Below are 19,573 nucleotides of genomic sequence, written 5' to 3'. Positions count from 1 at the left end.
AGATGCATTCTTTAACAATTAATTTTACTTGGATTCTTGTACCTTTGCCTCCTGGTGCATCTGTGGTTGATTGCAGGTGGCTTTACAAATTGAAAAATGAGGTGGAGGGCCTTAGGTACAAGGCTAGATTAGTGGCAAAAGGTTTTACTCAACAAGAGGGGGTAGATTACACAGAGATCTTTGCCCCTGAATTCACTACTGGATGATGTTAGCTTTGTGTGCTCATTTTAATTGGGAATTAAAGCAAATGGATGTTAAAACTGCTTTCTTACACGGTGATCTTGATAAGCCCATTTTTATGAAACAGCCTGAGGGCTTTGTTGATCCCAAGTTTCCCAATCATGTATGCTTGTTAAAAAACGCCTTATATGGTTTAAAACAGTCCCCAGGCAGTGGAATATCAAGTTTAACACATGTATGCAGAAGTTAGGTTTTGTCAGAAGTATCTTTGATGCATGCTTATATGTTAAGAATCTTGATACAGTGCCTGTTGTTCTTGCTTTTATATGTTGATGATATGCTTATAATGGGTCCTTGTTTGAAAACCATTAAGGGTGTGCAAGCTGCCTTGAGTGAGAATTTTGACATGAAGGATCTGGGTGATGCTTAGAAAATCATAGGGATTAATATCTATAGAGATAGAAAAACATCCACCCTTATGTTGCATCAAGAACCTTATGTGTACAAAATTCTGAAAAAGTTTAACATGTTTGATGCTAAGCCTGCTTCTGTGCCTTTAGCTGCTCATTTTATGTTGAGTAAAGACCTGTGCCCTAAATCTCAATCTGAAGTTGATGCTATGAAGAGAATTCCCTATGCTAATGCTATTGGATCTGTGATGTACTTGATGGTTAGCACTAGGCCTGATATTTCCTATGCAGTTTCTTGTCTTAGTAGATACATGTCTAATCCAGGTCCTATTCATTGGGAAGCTCTGAAATGGCTTCTAAGATACTTGAAGCAAACTGCTAAGTATGGTTTATGCTATTCTAAATGTGATGATGGTGTTTTACTAACTGGTTTTATGGATTCTAATTATGCTAATGACAGAGATAAGAGGAAGTCAACTACCTCCTATGTGTTTTCAGTGTGTAGATCTTGCATAAGTTGGAAATCCAAGTTGCAGCACATTGTGGCCTTGTCTACCACTGAGTCAGAGTATATTGCTATCACTAAGGCAATGAAAGAGGCTGTATGGTTAAAGGGAGTGCTTTGTGAACTCAAGTTTGTGAAAACTTCTCCTGTTGTATTCTCTGATTCTTAATCTGCTATTCAGTTATGTAAAAATCCTGTGTTCCATGATAGGACAAAGCGTATAGATGTAAGGTTCCATTACATCAGGGATATTGTAGAAAAAGGTGAAGTGTTTCTTGGAGTGGTGGTCAAATTATTTTTCAAAATAATGTGAAATGAGTAAATTTTGGAAAAATAGAAAAAGACTATTCACAATGCATATAATATCTTTTGAGTTGGTCATATAAGTTATATGCAATGGGACCCAGAGCAGTGACAGTAATAGAATGGACTTTGACTTAAGCAGAAATCCAACTTGCAAGTTTGAAAGACAAATGAAGAAAGTGAAGTGCGACTAAGTTATGATCACAAATAATGTACAAATTGTTTGAAATAGTTCATCTCAAGATAATGTCGCAATGGAGGTTTTAATTGACGAAAGAATTTTCCAACCAACTTATAAATCAATACAACTCAGTGATATTGATTCTTGATAATTTAACGTAAGAGGTGTGCTTATAATCCATGGGAAAGGACAAAAATAGTATAACGAAGGCTAAGACATGAAAATAAAATAAGTAGAGGAAGTAGAATATACGAGGAAACTGTCTCCATATTATTATACATATTGATAATTGTAAACTCAAACAAGAAGCCTAGAAGATGCCTTTTTGAACAAGAATGTCAATTGCATGATAAAGCTAAATCAAATAAAGCCACATATTTTCTTGTCCCATTAATGAAAAATGCATAATGAAGCTAAATCAAATAAAGCCACATATTTATATTTAGACTCCAACTATATTTTTATGCATGAAATGTCTTGTGTACTCGTTTTACTTGCGGTAAGTGGCTAGAGGTTTCTAGTTCTGAGTCTCGTTAACATATGAATTACTATATTTTTATTTTATTTGGAATAGCGATATCTTTGGGGATAGTACATGAAGAATAAGATCTCTCCAAAGATAGACCTAAATGCATATAGATAAGGTCATAATAATTATAAAAGAATACATGTATGTATATGGGCTATGAATACATTGGTAAAGCCCATCTTGAGGTTTTAATCTTGGGCTTTTATTTTTTGGCCTTATAAAATGGAAGTGCAATGAGAGTTATGTTGGTGAAAGTTCTTCCATTTGGGCTTATACAAATATGGTTTAATCAGACAAGTTCATCAATTTTATAAAAATATTTCATCTCAAGTTTAGATCAGGTGCCGGCTATATATTCTAAACTTTAATAAATTAGTTCTTTGAAATACTACAAAACAAATTTTAGCTTAAGAACATATTACAAATTCTAAATTTAAAATCGAGTACGACCACATATTAAAGTTAACTAATTACACGAAACCGATCAGTTCCTACACACCAATGCAAAATTCAATCTTCTTCTTCATTGATAAGCAAAAAAAGCGTTATTTTAAGTAATTAAAAGCCATATAACAAAGAAAAGGGAGCAATCAAGCACATCACTATCCACTAACACCTACCAACTCAAACAACATAAACTATCAAAATTAGCTCATAAATATCACACTAATTAGTGAATAAACACATAAACCACTAATCAGAACAGATTAAACTCCCATTCCCATGCTCAAAAACAATAATTGAGAGAATTAAAAAAAAACCCAAGTCATTCACAATGTAGTCTTTAAAGTTCTTCCCGTCTTTTATTTTCTGCAATAGTCTTTTATTTTCCGCAATTTTATTTTTCATTTTTCACTAGAGAAAAAAATGTACAAGTATTAGTGATATAAAATTAAATCGACCTTGTTAGAATAAGAAACAAACTAATGGAGGTCTAACTAATTTTCATAAATGGATTAAAATGGAAATACATGACTACTGGTTTTAAATGAAGGGAATACATTCTAAAATTTTCCATAATTTTACCCATCAATTTTTTCAGTATGATAGAATTTTTTTTTCAAAATACAGAACACAATTTAGCAATACTTCACAAAATTTATTAAAGATACTAAGCAAATCGATAAGTTGCAATTTAAAAGGTAAACAGAAATAGAAAACACAACTCAAACACAAGCAGTAGTTCCAAATCAAACACAATTCTCTTTGGCTTCAAATCACGTTCCCCTGCGTGTTGGTGCAGCTCGGTTGCTTCTCTTCATCGTCTTATATTGATATCCAACCCCGAAAAAGAATTCCACTAACCATCTTGGACTTCCACTTCTTATTATCATGTGACCAATTCCAATCCCAACTACAAATCCACTTCCATATCCCATCACAACACATCGCCAACCAAATCCATCTATAACTCCATTTTCATCATCTTCTTCTTCAGCAGGCTGTATTGATTTCCCATCATCCTCTATGCATTTTCTCGTCAACGGAACTCCACACAATCCCAAGTTTCCCATATACGAATCATTCTCAAATGTGGAGAACTGATTGGATCGCGGTATTTGCCCAACAAGATTGTTTATTGAAAGGTTTAATTTCGCAAGAAATGTCAACCTTGTCAATTCACTTGGAATTTCTCCATCCAGTTGGTTTGTTGAAAAGTCCAATGATTCGAGTTCACTCAAGTTTCCAAGTGATGAAGGTATATGTCATGTGAGGCTATTGTGTGACAGGTTCAAATATTTGAGAATCTTATCATTTCCTATGGAATCTGGAATATTCCCAGAGAATCTATTGGAGGAAAGATCAATTGTTGTGAAGGTTTTCAATAATCTCTTAATTAACTGATTCTGACCTTTTAGGTCGAGCTTCATCTCCATGTAAATTAGAAACTCATCATATTCAATTTCTACAGGCTCAATCATTGCTATGAAATTGTTGATATATCTTTGAGGTAGAGATCCCACAAATTCATTATGGGATACATCGAAAACTTGCAACCTTGGAAATGGAAACTTGGTTCGTAAAGGAAGCGATATGTTACCACCAAACTTGTTAGACCTCAACACTAGCACCCGAAGCTTGCGTAGGCGTTTGTTACGATCTTCATATCTTAGGTTTCCCCAATTAATTAGTATATTTTGATTCACCACATCTTCCATATCTTTTAGTTAGTTATCTTTTGATTCATAGTATCTTCCATATATTTTATTTCTTGCTCAATAAGTTAGGGTAGTAGTATTAGAGTATTATAAATAGGAGATGTTATTATCATTTTAATCATTCAATGAATACATTATTTTGGCCAAGTTCCATGTGTGATACGTTGAATCCTAAATTCCATACGCCACCGGCTGCCAGACGGAATCTCTCCGCGCACAGCCAGAAACGTATATCTGATCTGTAGTCGTTGCCCGACGGATTGGAACCCGCGCACAACCACCCAGATCCTTATCCCCGCCGACCCTCACGGGCGCCGGATTCTCTTATCTTATTATTTTCCGTTTAATCGGTTCGTTAGGAATTTAGGTTCTCTTATCCAAATCTCTTATCTTGTTACGAGCCTTTCATTTAATTAGTTTAGATATATTTGGGTTTTGCATATCTTTTATTTAATTAGGTTAGATATATTAGGGTTTTGCATATCTTTTCATATATTTCGTTTCTTATTCAATAAGTGGGAGTTGTTACGATCTCCATATCTTAGGTTTCCCCAATTAATTAGTATATTTTGATTCACCACATCTTCCATATCTTTTAGTTAGTTATCTTTTGATTCATAGTATCTTCCAATTATTTTATTTCTTGCTCAATAAGTTAGGGTAGTAGTATTAGAGTATTATAAATAGGAGATGTTATTATCATTTTAATCATTCAATGAATACATTATTTTGGCCAAGTTCCATGTGTGATACGTTGAATCCTAAATTCCATACGCCACCGGCTGCCCGACGGAATCTCTCCGCGCACAGCCAGAAACGTATATCTGATCTGTAGTCGTTGCCCGACGGGTTAGAACCCGCGCACAGCCGCCCAGATCCTTATCCCCGCCGACCCTCACGGGCGCCGGATTCTCTTATCTTGTTATTTTCCGTTTAATCGGTTCGTTAGGAATTTAGATTCCTAACAACTGGTGCTTTCATCCCGTACTCATCCTCCATCTTCGTTCATCTATATTTCCCAAAAAAAAAAAAAAAAAAAATATCAGCCACAGCACCACCATCACAGCCACATCTAATCCTCCATATTCTCTCTTACGTAACCCAAACACTCACTCATTCAAAAAAAAAATTCCACTTACAAAAAATCCTCGAACAGAAGCTACATTCCTTTTCCTCTTTTTAGTTATGGATATTTACCACCAATATCAGCCGCCGCACCAGATACACTCGATGTTTGCAAAATTTGATCGCCTATTGGACATGATGGAAGCCCGTTTGGACGCAGCAGATCGGCGCATTAACAACCTCTGTCCACCCATTCACCCCAGGCCAAAACGCTTGGATCCACCTGATCGTCGCACATGGACGGGATACCCGCCCATTGGGTACCGCGATCGCGCGCAGGATGCACGGCCTCGACACCGCGGCGGCTACCACGAGAGGGGCCACCTAATTGATCGCAGAGATCAACGAGTCCAATTAGGGTTCGATCGCTACCCAATTCACACAACGCAGCCGCATCACCCGAGGTGCTGGGACCCTCCGACGCAGCAGCAGGACCATGGTTACCCCCCCTTTGATCACCGGCCCCGACGCGCGAAGACGTGCTGGGACCGCCCTCACCAGCAGGAGGAGGTGCGAGCGCCGCGAGGCCAGTCTGCCCGCCCCACCGCCGACCAGCCACCGCGCTTGAGCCTCCCGCCGCGGGACCTGTACGGTCAGCCCGCACGAGTGTCCAATCAGACCCCGCACCAGCCTCTATGCTCGCCTACCTGTTGGGACCCGTCTGGATTGCACACGAAGAAGGAATACCCGGCAGACAACATGTCTTTTGAGAGATTTGGAAGTGATGATCTATGTTGGGAGAGAAGGTGCTCTCTCTCTCATAATATGTATATTGAGTGCTCAATGCCAAGTCCAGTGTTGAAGAAGAAAGCTACTCCTGGTCGTTGTTCCCGTGGGAGTCGGTGTGAACCAGATTACCAAGTTAGTGTTGGAATGAGAGAGCAAGAAGGAGATGAAACGTTTGATTCATCGAGTTTAGATGAGCAGATTGCATATTCATGTGTTGAAGGCAGAGTTCTTGACTGCATTGTTGATCGTGGTAAGGGTGAAGAGGAGCTTTGTGATTCAAAGGATTCCATATTCGAGACAGCAGCCAAAGAAGCCATGGATCATGGCTTGCCTAATGAGAATAAGGGATCATCTTTTGTGGAAATCTTCCTGTCTTGCAGCTCCGATATGAGTACAGAAAAGGAAGAAACGACATTGTTGAACGATGTAGAGGAGGACGATTCCACTAATGAAGTGATGAAGGTCGTCGCCTCACTGAGTGTTGTTCAAGTTCCATAAAAAAATGTTGCTGGAAATTATTGGCGCACGAAAGGAGATGGTGCGTACACCGGTTTGGCCGTAATTCTTTGTGTCGGTGATGTACCAAGTATGAATCATCGATCAACATCGCTCGACACCAATGCAAGGTTGATCCCTCCGCGGAATGACACGCCATATTTGAGCACTCTTGGGGGTGATAAAGGAAGAGTTTCAGTTGGTCGATATGTATTTGATCCGGGAGGAAACGCCTCGCGAAAGCTTTTGCTTTCAACTCTGGTCGTTGGTTTGTGGTTTCCACCTTGAGGACAAGGTGGATTTCAACCGTGGGGGAGTTGTTACGATCTCCATATCTTAGGTTTCCCCAATTAATTAGTATATTTTGATTCACTACATCTTCCATATCTTTTAGTTAGTTATCTTTTGATTCATAGTATCTTCCATATATTTTATTTCTTGTTCAATAAGTTAGGATAGTAGTATTAGAGTATTATAAATAGGAGATGTTATTATCATTTTAATCATTCAATGAATACATTATTTTGGCCATGTTCCATGTGTGATACGTTGAATCCTAAATTCCATACGCCACCGGCTGCCCGACGGAATCTCTCCGCGCACAGCCAGAAACGTATATCTGATCTGTAGTCGTTGCCCGACGGGTTGGAACCCGCGCACAACCGCCCAGATCCTTATCTCCGCCGACCCTCACGGGCGCCGGATTCTCTTATCTTATTATTTTCCGTTTAATCGGTTCGTTAGGAATTTAGGTTCCTAACAGCGTTCCATCCAAAAGGGAAATTTATCATGTATTCTATTATTTTCAATGTCGAGGCCTTCTAGACTATGGCAATTGATTAAGGATCTAGGTAATTGTCCATTGAATTTGTTATTACCCAAGTTGATGGACATAAGACAACAATTCTTAGAAAAGATAGATGGTATGAGGCCTCTAAATTGATTTTCGTTTAGGTGAAAGATGGTCAATGATCTGCTGAAGTTTCCAAAGCACCGCGACAGTCTTCCTTCCAAAGTATTATTTGAGAGAAGAAGATTAGAAAGTTGTGACAACCGGCAGATGGAGGATGGAAGATCACCATTTAATTGGTTGGAGGAGAGTTTTAAGGTACCTAGATTTGAAAGGTTTCCGATAGTGGATGGAATTGGACCTTCAGACAATTTATTTGGAAGATAAAAAAAGGATATAAATCAGATTTATTCATACCAAAAATACACATGCATGACATTTTACTGATGTAACAATATGTTTGCTATCTGCATTAGACTCCACGTACCATTAGGAGGCCCATATTTCCATTCTGACCCATTCGCAAATAGGAGTCTCGATTAATTTTCACTATAAATGATAATAGACCCCACAAAGTAAAAATGATAATAGACCCCACATATCATGACTCATTCCACTCACATTTGATTTAAAACTAATACTCCCTCCGTCCCATTTTAGGAGTCTCATTTGAGTTCGGCACAAGTTTTTAAGAAATGTAAAGAAAGTTGGTGAAAAAAGATAGTGGAATGTGACTCCTACTTTTATATACTCCCTCCGTCCACGAAAATTCGTCCCGGTTTGACCGGGCACGGGTTTTAAGAAATGTAATGGAAAGTGAGTTGAAAAAGTTGGTGGGATGTGGGTCCTACTTTTAAAGTATTAGTTTTATAATAAATTGTGAGTAAGAATGAGTTAGTGGAATATGGGGTCCACTACCAAAAATGGTAAAAGTGAAATGGGACAAATTTTGGGGGACGGACGGAAATGGAAAACTGAGACAAATTTTCGTGGACGGAGGGAGTATTAGTTTTATAATAAAATGTGAATAGAAAAAAGGTTAGTGGAATGTGGGGTCTATTACCATTTATGAAATATTTTAACCGGGACTCCTAAAGTGGGACACCCAAAAATGGTAAACCGAGACTCCTAATGTGGGATGGAGGGAGTATATAAAAATAAGATCTATATTTCACTAACTTGTTTCCCCTCACTATTCTTAATATTCCTTAAAATCCATGCCGGAAAGAAATGGTACTCCTTATGGTGGACGGAAAGTAACATTTTTATAGCAAATAGGGGATGAGAACTCACCGTTTAATTTGTTGGAAGAGAGATATAACCCCCTCAGATTTGAATGATTTCCAATGGTGGATGATATTGGACCTTCAAACCATTTATTTGAAATATAAGAAGGATATAAATCAAATTTCTTCACATCTGAAACTAAACTGTTCATGATTATCATGTTGTGAACTAAACTAATACTAGTACTATATATTGTACGGAGTAGATAAAAACACCATTTAATTTGTTGGGACATATATAGCCATAACTATAGATTCTCAATTGTAGATGGTAGAAGTTTGGGACATAGCCATAAACTCATATGGTAATACCCAGAGGAATAAAATTCGTTTTCCAGAAGGCATGTTCGTACGGAATCACTATAACAAAACATTCTAGAAATGACATAATATTTTAGATTTATATGAGATATTTATATAATGTCACTTCATACTAGTATGACATCTTGCACGCGAGTAGCTATTGAAACTTAGTATTTGGCCTACAAGATTACTCAAGATATGCCAAGTTGTTGATAGGGGATGAGAGCTCACCATTTAATTTGTTGGAAGAGAGATATAAGAAACCCAGATTTGAAAGTTTTCCAATGGTGGATGGTATTGGATCTAAAAAAATTTATTTTAAAGTTAAATAAGAATATAAATCAAAATTTTTATACTTTAAAATACGTAGATGCGTAGCATTTTTATAGCACAATTATGCTTATTAAAAGTACTAGTAGTATTTGATTCAAACTGATGGTCATTGCAATCCGTCATTAAAAAGAATAAGAAATTCACTAAGGATATGCCAGGTTGCAAAATAATTAGTATATTGCCAAGGAATATAAAGCATTGTTTTCCAAGTTCCCACTCAGTCAGTTTATGACTTAGATGTATTTCACCTGAAAAGTTATTTGTTGAAAGGTATAGCCCGAACAAATTTTGTAGGTTTCGTATCTCTGGTGGGATGGTACCTGAAAAACGAGTTATTATAGAGTTAGCAACAATATCACTATTAACCCAAATGTATGAACTTGCATCGGGCAAACTTTGACTGGGCACAAGTTTTAAGATATGTAGTTGAAAGTGAGTCCTACTTTTATATACTCCCTCCGTCCCCGAATACTTGACACAGTTTGCCATTTCGGTCCGTCCTCGAATACTTGACACAGTTCACTTTTTCCATTTTTGGTAGTGGACCCATATTCCACTAACTCATTCTTACTCACATTTATTATAAAACTAATACTTTAAAAGTAGGACCCACATCACACCAACTTTTTCAACACACTTTCCATTACATTTCTTAAAACCCGTGCCGGGTCAAACCGTGTCAAGTATTCGGGGACGGAGGGAGTATTAGTTTTATCATCAAATGTGAGTGGAAATAAGTTAGAGGAATATGAGGTCCTCTATTAAAAACGGTAAAAAGTGAAATATGACAAAGTTTGTGGAATGATCGGGAATGGAAAAATGTGACAAAATTTAAGGGACGGAGGGAGTACATGCATGTCATTTTAGCATTGTAGGTAGAGAGCTTACAAATGCAATGTGAGAGACCATTGTTACCAAGGAATATAAAGCATTGTTTTCCAAGTTCCAACTTAATTGGTTTATGACTTTAGGTATTGCACCTGAAAAACTATTGGTTGAAAGGTCCAGCACGGACAAATTTTGTAGGTTTCCTATCTCTGGTGGGATGCTGCCTGAAAACGAATTGTTAGAGAGCAACAAATACTCGAGGTATGTGAGCAAGCCTATTTCTGATGGAAGCTTTCCACTGAATTCGTTGTCTTTAATTTGTAGTGTGTTTAGTTTTCTCCAACTCATAATGAAACGTGGCAATATTTCACCAGTCAGGCTATTTTTAGATAGGTCCAACAAAGATAAATTGCCCAGATTTGACAAGGATGGTGGCAATGGCCCTGAGAGTGAATTCTGGGATAGATCTTAGTCGGTCAGTTTGTAACACAGGCTGAGCTCTCGGGAATGGAGGAATTGAATCTGTTCATTCCAAGATCTAGAGTTTGGAGATTCGTGAGTAGGCCTATAGAAGGAGGGATTTCTCCTATAAACAAATTGTTGTACAGCTCTAGATTTTGCAGGCTTGGATTAAGGCTTACAGAATCAAGAATGTTGCCAGAGAAGAAGTTGCTGCCAAGGCCAAGATCCTTCAACTTGGAGAGGCTAGTGATATTTGGTGACAGGGGGCCTTGAAAACCATTTCTGCTGAGGTTAAGATATTCAAGTGGGAAATCGAGACCAGTCAGGAGTTTCAAAGTAATTGACGCCCAAATCCAAGAAGCGCACCTTCCTAAGATTGCCAATCTGATATGGGATTTCTCCAACAATATGGTTGCTGGAGAAGCTCAGGTATTGAAGCTCTGTTAAGCGACCGATCTCTGGTGGAATGGCGCCGGAAAACAGATTGACGGAGAGGTTGAAAGTGGTGAATTAAAAATTGCAGTGAAATGGAACAGGTCCAATGTCCCTTCAAGGTCTGCATCGGGGAGATCAATCCCAGAGACAGATCCCTCGTCGTTGCAGCGAATGCCAATCCATCTGCAATGGTTGCTGATGTTGTTGACAGACGAAGACTCGAGGGAAGCAGAAGATGATAGGCTGGATTTCTATCTTATCAAAGCCTCTGCTTCACTTGTTGCTGCTCTTGAAAGACACAGACACAGTGTTAGGAGAGAAAGATATGCAAGAACAAGGTATGCTGTTTTCATGGCTGATGTTTTTCTCTATCTACTTTGCTTCATTTACCTATTTATGCTCAAAATAATAATGATATATTCCACAGATATGTCTGAAAGCTTCTTCAATAACATTTTCTAAGTCAAGTCAACTTCAAAAGTGTAAAATTTCCAGAGTGCTGATTGTAATGATATGCTAAGAAGAAAAAACTGGCAACTTTTGATGTTTCAATTGCAATGATAAAAAGATGTCTTTTACATTTATAAATCTAAAATAATATTTTCCAAAAGTCAAGTCAACTGCAAAGTGTAAAATTACCAAACTTTTGTTGCCCCACTAGAAATGAGGGCAGGCTTAGTCTTTGATAGTGTAGAGAAGTGGAAAATTGGTAAGCTTGCACTTGCAAAGATTATAACACACAATAAATTAAGTAGAAACAGAAACGACAGAGTTTGGCGTGTGGAATGGTTAGACGATGATAATGGGATAACAACTTTCTTGGAGAGATATGATTCAATGGTAAATATAATTGTATACAAGACTTTAATGTGAATCACACATTATTTTCCATGGAATAGTTGAGTTTCTTTTGGTAATTCGACTACATGGGGTGTGATTAATTGCTAACTCACCCCTTAATAGCTAATTACAACTAATTTAATACCATATGATTTGAAAGATCTAATGGTCTATAAATTGCCACATATAAATTCATTTTTAATTTTTTTAACATTAAAAACTCTAAATTTAGGGTTTGAGATCAAAATGTCAACACAGTGAATTGAATATATCAACACTATGTTTTGAATATGTCAACACAGTTTCATATTCACATTTTACATGCATTAAGTTGACATATTTTGTTAGTTATATTGACATTATCTATTTGACAAAAAATACGAAAATTCATAAAAAAAAAAATAATTTTGATCTCGAATCATATGCAATTGAGATCTCATTGGAATTTTTATTAAATTATATATGTTGTGTGAAAAAATAATTTAAATTGAGATAGTTTTATCATTTAGAGTTTAGAGATATTTTTCAAAAGTTAATTACAACTAATTTGTTGTAAATTGACCTTAATATCCTTATTGACGTTTTTTATTGATAGTATTGACATTACGGCTGATGATCTAGGCCCTTGTTTAATTATAGTTAGTTATAAAGTATTGAGTTAGCAATATAACACTCCTCACGAGTTGTTTATATATGTCAGAGTATAAGTTTGGGATTTGATTAGGACTTGGTCCTCATACAACCACATCATCTCCAATTTAAGATCACCAATTTCTTTGGGTGTAGTACCTGAAAAACAGTCTCATAAGGTTTAGAAGAACTCCTCAACTTGATTTCTACCCTACAAGATTTGGACAGAAGGTCTTAAAGAATTGTTCAGTTCTCTGCCTAGAAACGGTTGAATTTGGTTCCATTTTTGAAATTGATAAAGGAAACAAGTAAGAGAGCACGCAATTCTCTTTCTTGCACTTTTTATGCAAAGGAAATACTCCTTCCATCACTAGGTAGTTTAGTTGTATATTTTCGGACTATCCAAAGATAGTGAAGTGATTTTCTTTTTTTTTGACAAACACTTTAGTTTTATTCTTAGTCATACTTTACTATCATTTTCTCTCTCTATTTCATTCTCTCCCACGAAAAAGAGAAGACACACAAGCTCCAATAGCCATATGATAACCCAAAAATGGAAAAAATTAGAGAAAATAGCACATAATTATCCAATTCAAATTCCAATTGCGAATCCACATCGCAACCCATCGCCAACTAAATCTATTCATGAACACATATTCATTATCATTTCCTTTGTGCAAGCTGTGATGCAAATGTGTCATAAGAATGACCAAAAAGTAAAGGATAAAACACTTACTAATTGGAAAACAATGAAATCCATTATTTACAAGTGGTTTGGAAAACCTTAGCTACTCAAAAAGAACTACAAAGAAATTACAAAGGATGTCTGATTGCCAAAATCCATTGTAAATCATAGCACAACAATGACTTTGATTACTTGGCTCATTTCGCAAGCACCCTGTGAATTTGAAGTCTTTCCAACACAGCCAACGTTTTTAGCATCGGGCTGTGTTACGGGTCAACTCTCGGCGCGCTTGGAGGAGACGACCGCGGAGCAGGTAGTAGAAGAGAGTGAAGTGGATACCAGAGTGAGCAATCGGAAGGAAGCAGAAAGAACCATTGCGAGGGACAGAGCACGTCGGCAGAGACATCCGCCGAAGCATTTGGCGGACTTTGGCAAACCGTGAGAAGAAGAGCCGAAGTCTTGAATTATCATGTTTATTTTATTATTTTTGACTTTAGTATTTTGAGAACTATTAATGTTATTTTAATTATTTTAGCGTCGAGCGATCTATAAGCTCCTTTCCGGGTTTTCTTCGTTGATTCTTTCCCGGAGCGTAGGTCGAATCAACCCTAGGGTCCTAGTATAAATAGGCGTGTATTTTATTTCCCTCCTTATGAAATAAAATATTTTCACGCAAAATTTACTTTTCTTCTTCAACACAAACCTAGTTCTTGCCGTGTGCGATCGTCGAGCAAAGCACCCGCAACTTCACGGAGGAATTAATCGTGAGTTAGGGAGTTCATACCTAACAAGTGGTGCTTTCATCCACGAACTCTACTACGGATGGCGATTCGAGGCGGAGGACGTTCGGAGGCGCTAATCACTTCCGTCGCGCTTGGCAGCCGCGGATTGGAATCTCTGCCTTTATCGACGGTGCCCCTGGATGCACCGGCGTTGGCCATGGAACACATCTTGGCGTCGTTGGCAGGCGTTGAGGCTCGCCTAGACGCAAACGATCGCCGCTCGCCGAATTTGCAACAGCAGCGTCGACCAGATCCTGATCCGCCGTACAACGACACGGGGGGATGGAAAGAGGATGCGGCGAACCGGAGGCTGGTCTTCACACAAGCGGTGTGAATTACAACTCAACCACCGCTAGGGTTTTCCAACCAACATGGGCAACGTGGGCCTTTTCCGTCGTCATATCAGACGCCGTCTCTATGGGAGTGCGGCGGCGGTAGTAGTACGATGGCGCGGGGTAAACAATCGACGGCGTGGGATAATCCCGCGGCGAGACAGGATGGCCATAGTAACAGGAGACAGACGGCTTGGGATGCCCCGGGCAGCAGCAGACAGGAGTTCGCTGAATATTACGAACCCCCGCGCTATGATCAGTTTCGTCCAGAGAAGCACCGTTATGAAAAGATGAAGCCGCCTCGCTTCGACGGGTCAGATGCGGTAAACTGGATTTCGAGGGTGCAATATTATTTCGACCATATGGGGACTTCGGATGATCACAAATTGCATTATGTGGTCATGATGTTTGAGGGACCGGCGTCTGAGTGGATTTTTAATTATCGGGAGAACAACCCGCAAGCGAATTGGGCAGATTTCTTCGACGACGTGCGACGTCGTTTTGACCCACAATGTTTTCAGAATTTCATTGGCCTTATTGCTAAATTGTGTCAGACAGGTACGATAATAGAGTATAACACAGCTTTTGAAACGATGTTGAATCGGGTTCTAGGGGTACCGGAATATATATTGCTGCCGATTTATATTGAGGGGATAGCCCAACCGGTTAAAAACCAGGTCCGTCTTCAACATCCTTCTTCGGTGGCAGCCGCTATGGCATTAACAGTGGAGTTTGACAGCTGCGTCGAAAGGCCGCCACCACCGCCTAGCTTTCAGCGCAGGAATGGGAATCGTTATGAGCAGCGGCAGGTGGGTCAATCTCAGCAGCTGGCGCTGCCGGCTCCCCCTCACCAGCCTCCACGCCCAGGTCGGCATAAGTTCTCAGAGTTTTCTAAGCTGCCCGTGATCCGTTTGTCGACAGCAGAGAAGGCGGAACGATCTCGCCTTGGGCTGTGCTGGTGGTGCCCGGAAAAGTGGGTGCCTGGTCACAACTGTCGAGGGATATTGAGTTAGTGGGCGCCATCGGGGCGGCGGAGGTCCGCATTTTGGTGGACACAGGTAGCTCGCATGACTTCTTACATCCGCTGGTGGCGGAACGGTTGGCGCTACCTCTGCAGAAGATTCGCCCTTTTCGAGTCTATGTGGGTAATGGAGAATCGTTGCTCTGTTCGTGGGCGAGTAAGCAGACTCGGATTGTGGTGCAGAACCATGTATTCCTGGTGGACTTGCATATTCTTCCAGTGCATGGACCGGATGTGATACTGGGAAGAGTGTGGCTGAAGTCCCTCTGGCGGGTGACGAATGACTTTGAGGCGGGTACTCTGGAGTTCATACGCAACGGAGAGCATATTAGCTTGAAGTTGGTACCGCCCCTCGCTCAAGCGGTTTCACTGTGTCGGTTCGCATCCTTGTTATCTCTGCAGAGCGACGCAGCGGTGTTTGAGGTGGTTCAGTTGCCGAGGCAAGAGGCGAGCAATGTGGCAACGGCGGAGGTGATATTTCCCGCAGAGCTGCCGGAGGAAATATTGGCAGTGCTGCACTCGCACGTGCAGGCTTTTGAAGTTCCATCGGGCATGCCCCCGAAGCGCCATTTCGACCATAAAATTCATCTTCAACCCGACTCTAAACCAGTAAATATCCGCCCGTACAGGTATCCGTACTTCCAGAAGACGGAGATCGAAAGACAAGTCAAGGAAATGCTCGACTCGGGCATAATCATCCCAGTCAAAGCCCGTTTTCCTCACCAGTTTTGTTGATCAGGAAGAAGAATGGGTCGTTTCGCTTTTGCATTGATTACCGCGCTCTGAATGCGGCAACCGTGCCAGACCATTTCCCGATACCCACCACAGACGAGTTGTTCGACGAGTTGGGCGCGGCTCGGTTCTTTACTAAGCTGGATTTGCGCTCTGGTTATCATCAAATCCTGTTGTGCGAAGCGGATGTTTTTAAAACAGCGTTTCGAACACACGACGGGCATTTTGAGTTCCTGGTCATCCCTTTTGGCCTGACAAATGCGCCGTCCACATTCCAGGCAGCCATGAATGATCTGATCCGCCCCTTTCTGCGCCATTTTGTGATCGTGTTCTTCGACGACATCCTCATTTACAGCCCAACATTCCCGTCTCACATCCGACATTTGAATGAGGTACTGTCTATTTTAACGAAGAACCAGTTCTATGTGAAACTTTCTAAATGCACGTTTGCCTGCACAACCGTCGAGTACTTGGGGCACTTATTTGCGAACGGGGAACTTAAGGCAGACCCCTCAAAAATCGAGGCGATGTTATCATGGCCTACCCCCACTTCAGTGCGACAACTCCGTGGTTTTCTAGGTTTGACGGGATATTACAGGAGGTTTGTGGCACATTATGCGTCTATTGCGGGTCCCTTGACTGAATTGTTGAAGGACTCCTTTGTTTGGTCGGAAACGGCGGCGAGCAGTTTTGTAGCGCTGAAGGGTGCAATGTCGTCAGCGCCGGTCCTTCGTCTGCCTGACTTCACCAAAACTTTTTATCTGGAGACCGACGCGTCAGATTTTGGGATTGGGGCAGTGTTACTTCAAGAGGGTCATCCTTTGGCTTTCTTTAGCAAGAAGCTCGGTCTAAGACGACGAATTTCATCCACGTACCACAAAGAATTATATGCAATTGTGAGGCTGTGCAAAAGTGGGGCCAGTATTTGCTGGGTCGGGAATTCGTTATCAGAAGTGATCAGAAAAGCTTGAAAGAGTTGTTGCAGCAGATTATTCAGACTCCAGATCAGCAATTCTATGCTCGAAAGTTGATTGGTTATAAATTCAGAATTGAGTACAAGACGGGCGCTTCCAACAGGGTGGCGGATACTTTGTCGCGGAGAGATGTGGAGTGCAGCCAGGCCGAGCCCACTGCGAATGGCGATCCAGATCAGGACGCCCAGCTCTTGACCACGGTAGCCCGCCCGGTGCCGGAGCTGCTGGCCGAACTGCGGCAGGAGGCGACGAGCGCCGCTGATCTAATAGAACTGATCTCGATGGTGGAGTCTGGGGCAAGGGATCCGGAGTTGTCATGGGCGGAGGGACTGCTCTACTACAAGCGTCGTATTTACGTGAGCAAAGACTCTGCACTGAAAGAGCGGCTGCTGCACGAGTTTCACGCTGCCCCATTAGCGGGTCAACCAGGGATCGACCGTACGTTCAAGCGGTTGGCAGCAGTGTTCTATTGGAAGGGAATGAGGAAGGATGTGAAGTTGTTCATGGAATCTTGCTACGAGTGCCAAACAACCAAGTATTCCACGCAAAAGCCTGCAGGGTTGCTAGGGTTTAGGGTTTAGGGTTTAGGGTTGCTACAGCAGTTACCGATTCCATCTCAGGTATGGGAAGATGTTTCGATGGATTTTGTTAGTGGCCTTCCTCAATCTAGGGGCTACACATCTATCTTAGTGGCGGTGGATCGTCTGACCAAATATGCTCATTTCGCCCCGTTTCCTAAGAGCTACAATGCGTTGAAAGTGGCGACGGTTTTCATTGATACTGTGGTAAAACATCATGGCTTTCCCAAGACGTTGGTCTCGGATAGAGACCCGGTGTTTTTGAATGAATTATGGGAGGATATGTTGCGCCTAAGTGGGATGAAGCTCCATTTTTCGACGGCTTACCACCCCCAATCCGATGGGCAAACTGAGGTCCGGAACAGGGGTCTAGAACAGTATCTGCGAGCGTTTGTGGCGGATAGACCGACTAAGTGGGCTAATTTCCTTTCGTGGGCGGAATTGGCGTTGAATTGCTTTCATCACGAGGGCCTCGGGACATCGCCCTTTACTGCCCTATACGGCCGAGAGCCGCCTTCTTTGATCGCTGCTCTACCTTCGGCAGCCACACCTCCGGATGTAGCATTGATGATCCAATAGCGTGGTGAATTGATAGTGATGCTTAGGAAGAATTTGGAGAAGGCGCAGCAACGGATGAAAGTGATGGCTGATAAGCATCGTCGGGACATGGAGTATGAGGTTGGCGAAATGGTCCTATTGAAACTGCAGTTATACAGAAAACACTCAGTTGCCAAACTGTTGTCAACTAAGCATGCTAGGCGTTTCTATGGGCCTTTCGAGGTGTTGGAGAAAATTGGGCAGGTGGCGTACATGCTCAAGTTGCCCGAAGGGAGTCGCATACACAATGTGTTTCACGTGAGCTTGTTGAAGCCATTTGTCGCAAGCGCAGGGTCGCCGGCTGAAGTTTTACCGCCAGTATTTGTTCATGGCAGACTCGTGGTACGACCTCGTCGCATTGTGGACCGTCGTACAGTATGGAGTGATGGAGCTGCAGTGGAGGAAGTGTTGTTGGAGTGGTGCGACGATGGGGGCGATCAGCCAAGCTGGGAGCCGGTGGACGTAGTTCGTCGGAGATTTCCATACTTGCTCCTTGAGGACAAGGAGGTTTCCGAGGGGGGGAGAGTTGTTACGGGTCAACCCTCGGCGCGCTTGGAGGAGACGACCGCGGAGCAGGTAGTAGAAGAGAGTGAAGTGGATACCAGAGTGAGCAATCGGAAGGAAGCAGAAAGAACCATTGCGAGGGACAGAGCACGTCGGCAGAGACATCCGCCGAAGCATTTGGCGGACTTTGGCAAACCGTGAGAAGAAGAGCTGAAGTCTTGAATTATCATGTTTATTTTATTATTTTTGACTTTAGTATTTTGAGAACTATTAATGTTATTTTAATTATTTTAGCGTCAAGCGATCTATAAGCTCCTTTCCGGGTTTTCTTCGTTGATTCTTTCCCGGATCATAGGTCGAATCAACCTAGGGTCCTAGTATAAATAGGCGTGTATTTTATTTCCCTCCTTATGAAATAAAATATTTTCACGCAAAATTTACTTTTCTTCTTCAACACAAACCTAGTTCTTGCCGTGTGCGATCGTCGGGCAAAGCACCCGCGACTTCACGGAGGAATTAATCGTGCGTTAGGGAGTTCATACCTAACAGGCTGCATCAACCATGCGTGCACAACTGATATAAAAGCTACCCAAAATGGTGCAAATTTTCTTTTTTAGAAAAAGTTTTTTTGTTAAAAGGTCATACTAACATTTGATTAAAACTCAAGTCACCAAAAATACAGCACACTCTTGGTGAAGGGATGAAGTGATTAGTACCTGTATTTTAGCTTCACACCAAATTCTCAAACAAAAGAGATAGTGAATTTTTCGGTAGTTCGTTTTCATACAATCGGATTGGTGTTGGTGGTGAAGGAAGGGACTACTTTTTTGTTGGACTTTTTTTTC

At 41.0% G+C, this 19,573-nt stretch overlaps 2 pseudogenes; one reads left to right on the top strand and one right to left on the bottom strand.

The window, feature by feature from the left end:
* Window positions 1–247: 247 nt before the first annotated feature.
* On the top strand, window positions 248–1,264 carry LOC148931983 (secreted RxLR effector protein 161 pseudogene; annotated as a pseudogene).
* A 2,061-nt stretch (window positions 1,265–3,325) lies between these two features.
* LOC148931982 (uncharacterized) lies at window positions 3,326–11,406 on the bottom strand (annotated as a pseudogene).
* Window positions 11,407–19,573: the final 8,167 nt, after the last annotated feature.

Source organism: Salvia hispanica, chromosome 2 (assembly GCF_029641045.1).
Source record: "Salvia hispanica isolate PSC_SH4W2 chromosome 2, Shi_PSC_v1, whole genome shotgun sequence".
Classification (NCBI taxonomy): Eukaryota; Viridiplantae; Streptophyta; class Magnoliopsida; order Lamiales; family Lamiaceae; genus Salvia; species Salvia hispanica.
The sequence above is the reverse complement of the archived record's forward strand: the minus strand, read 5'-3'. Positions and strand labels throughout refer to the sequence as shown.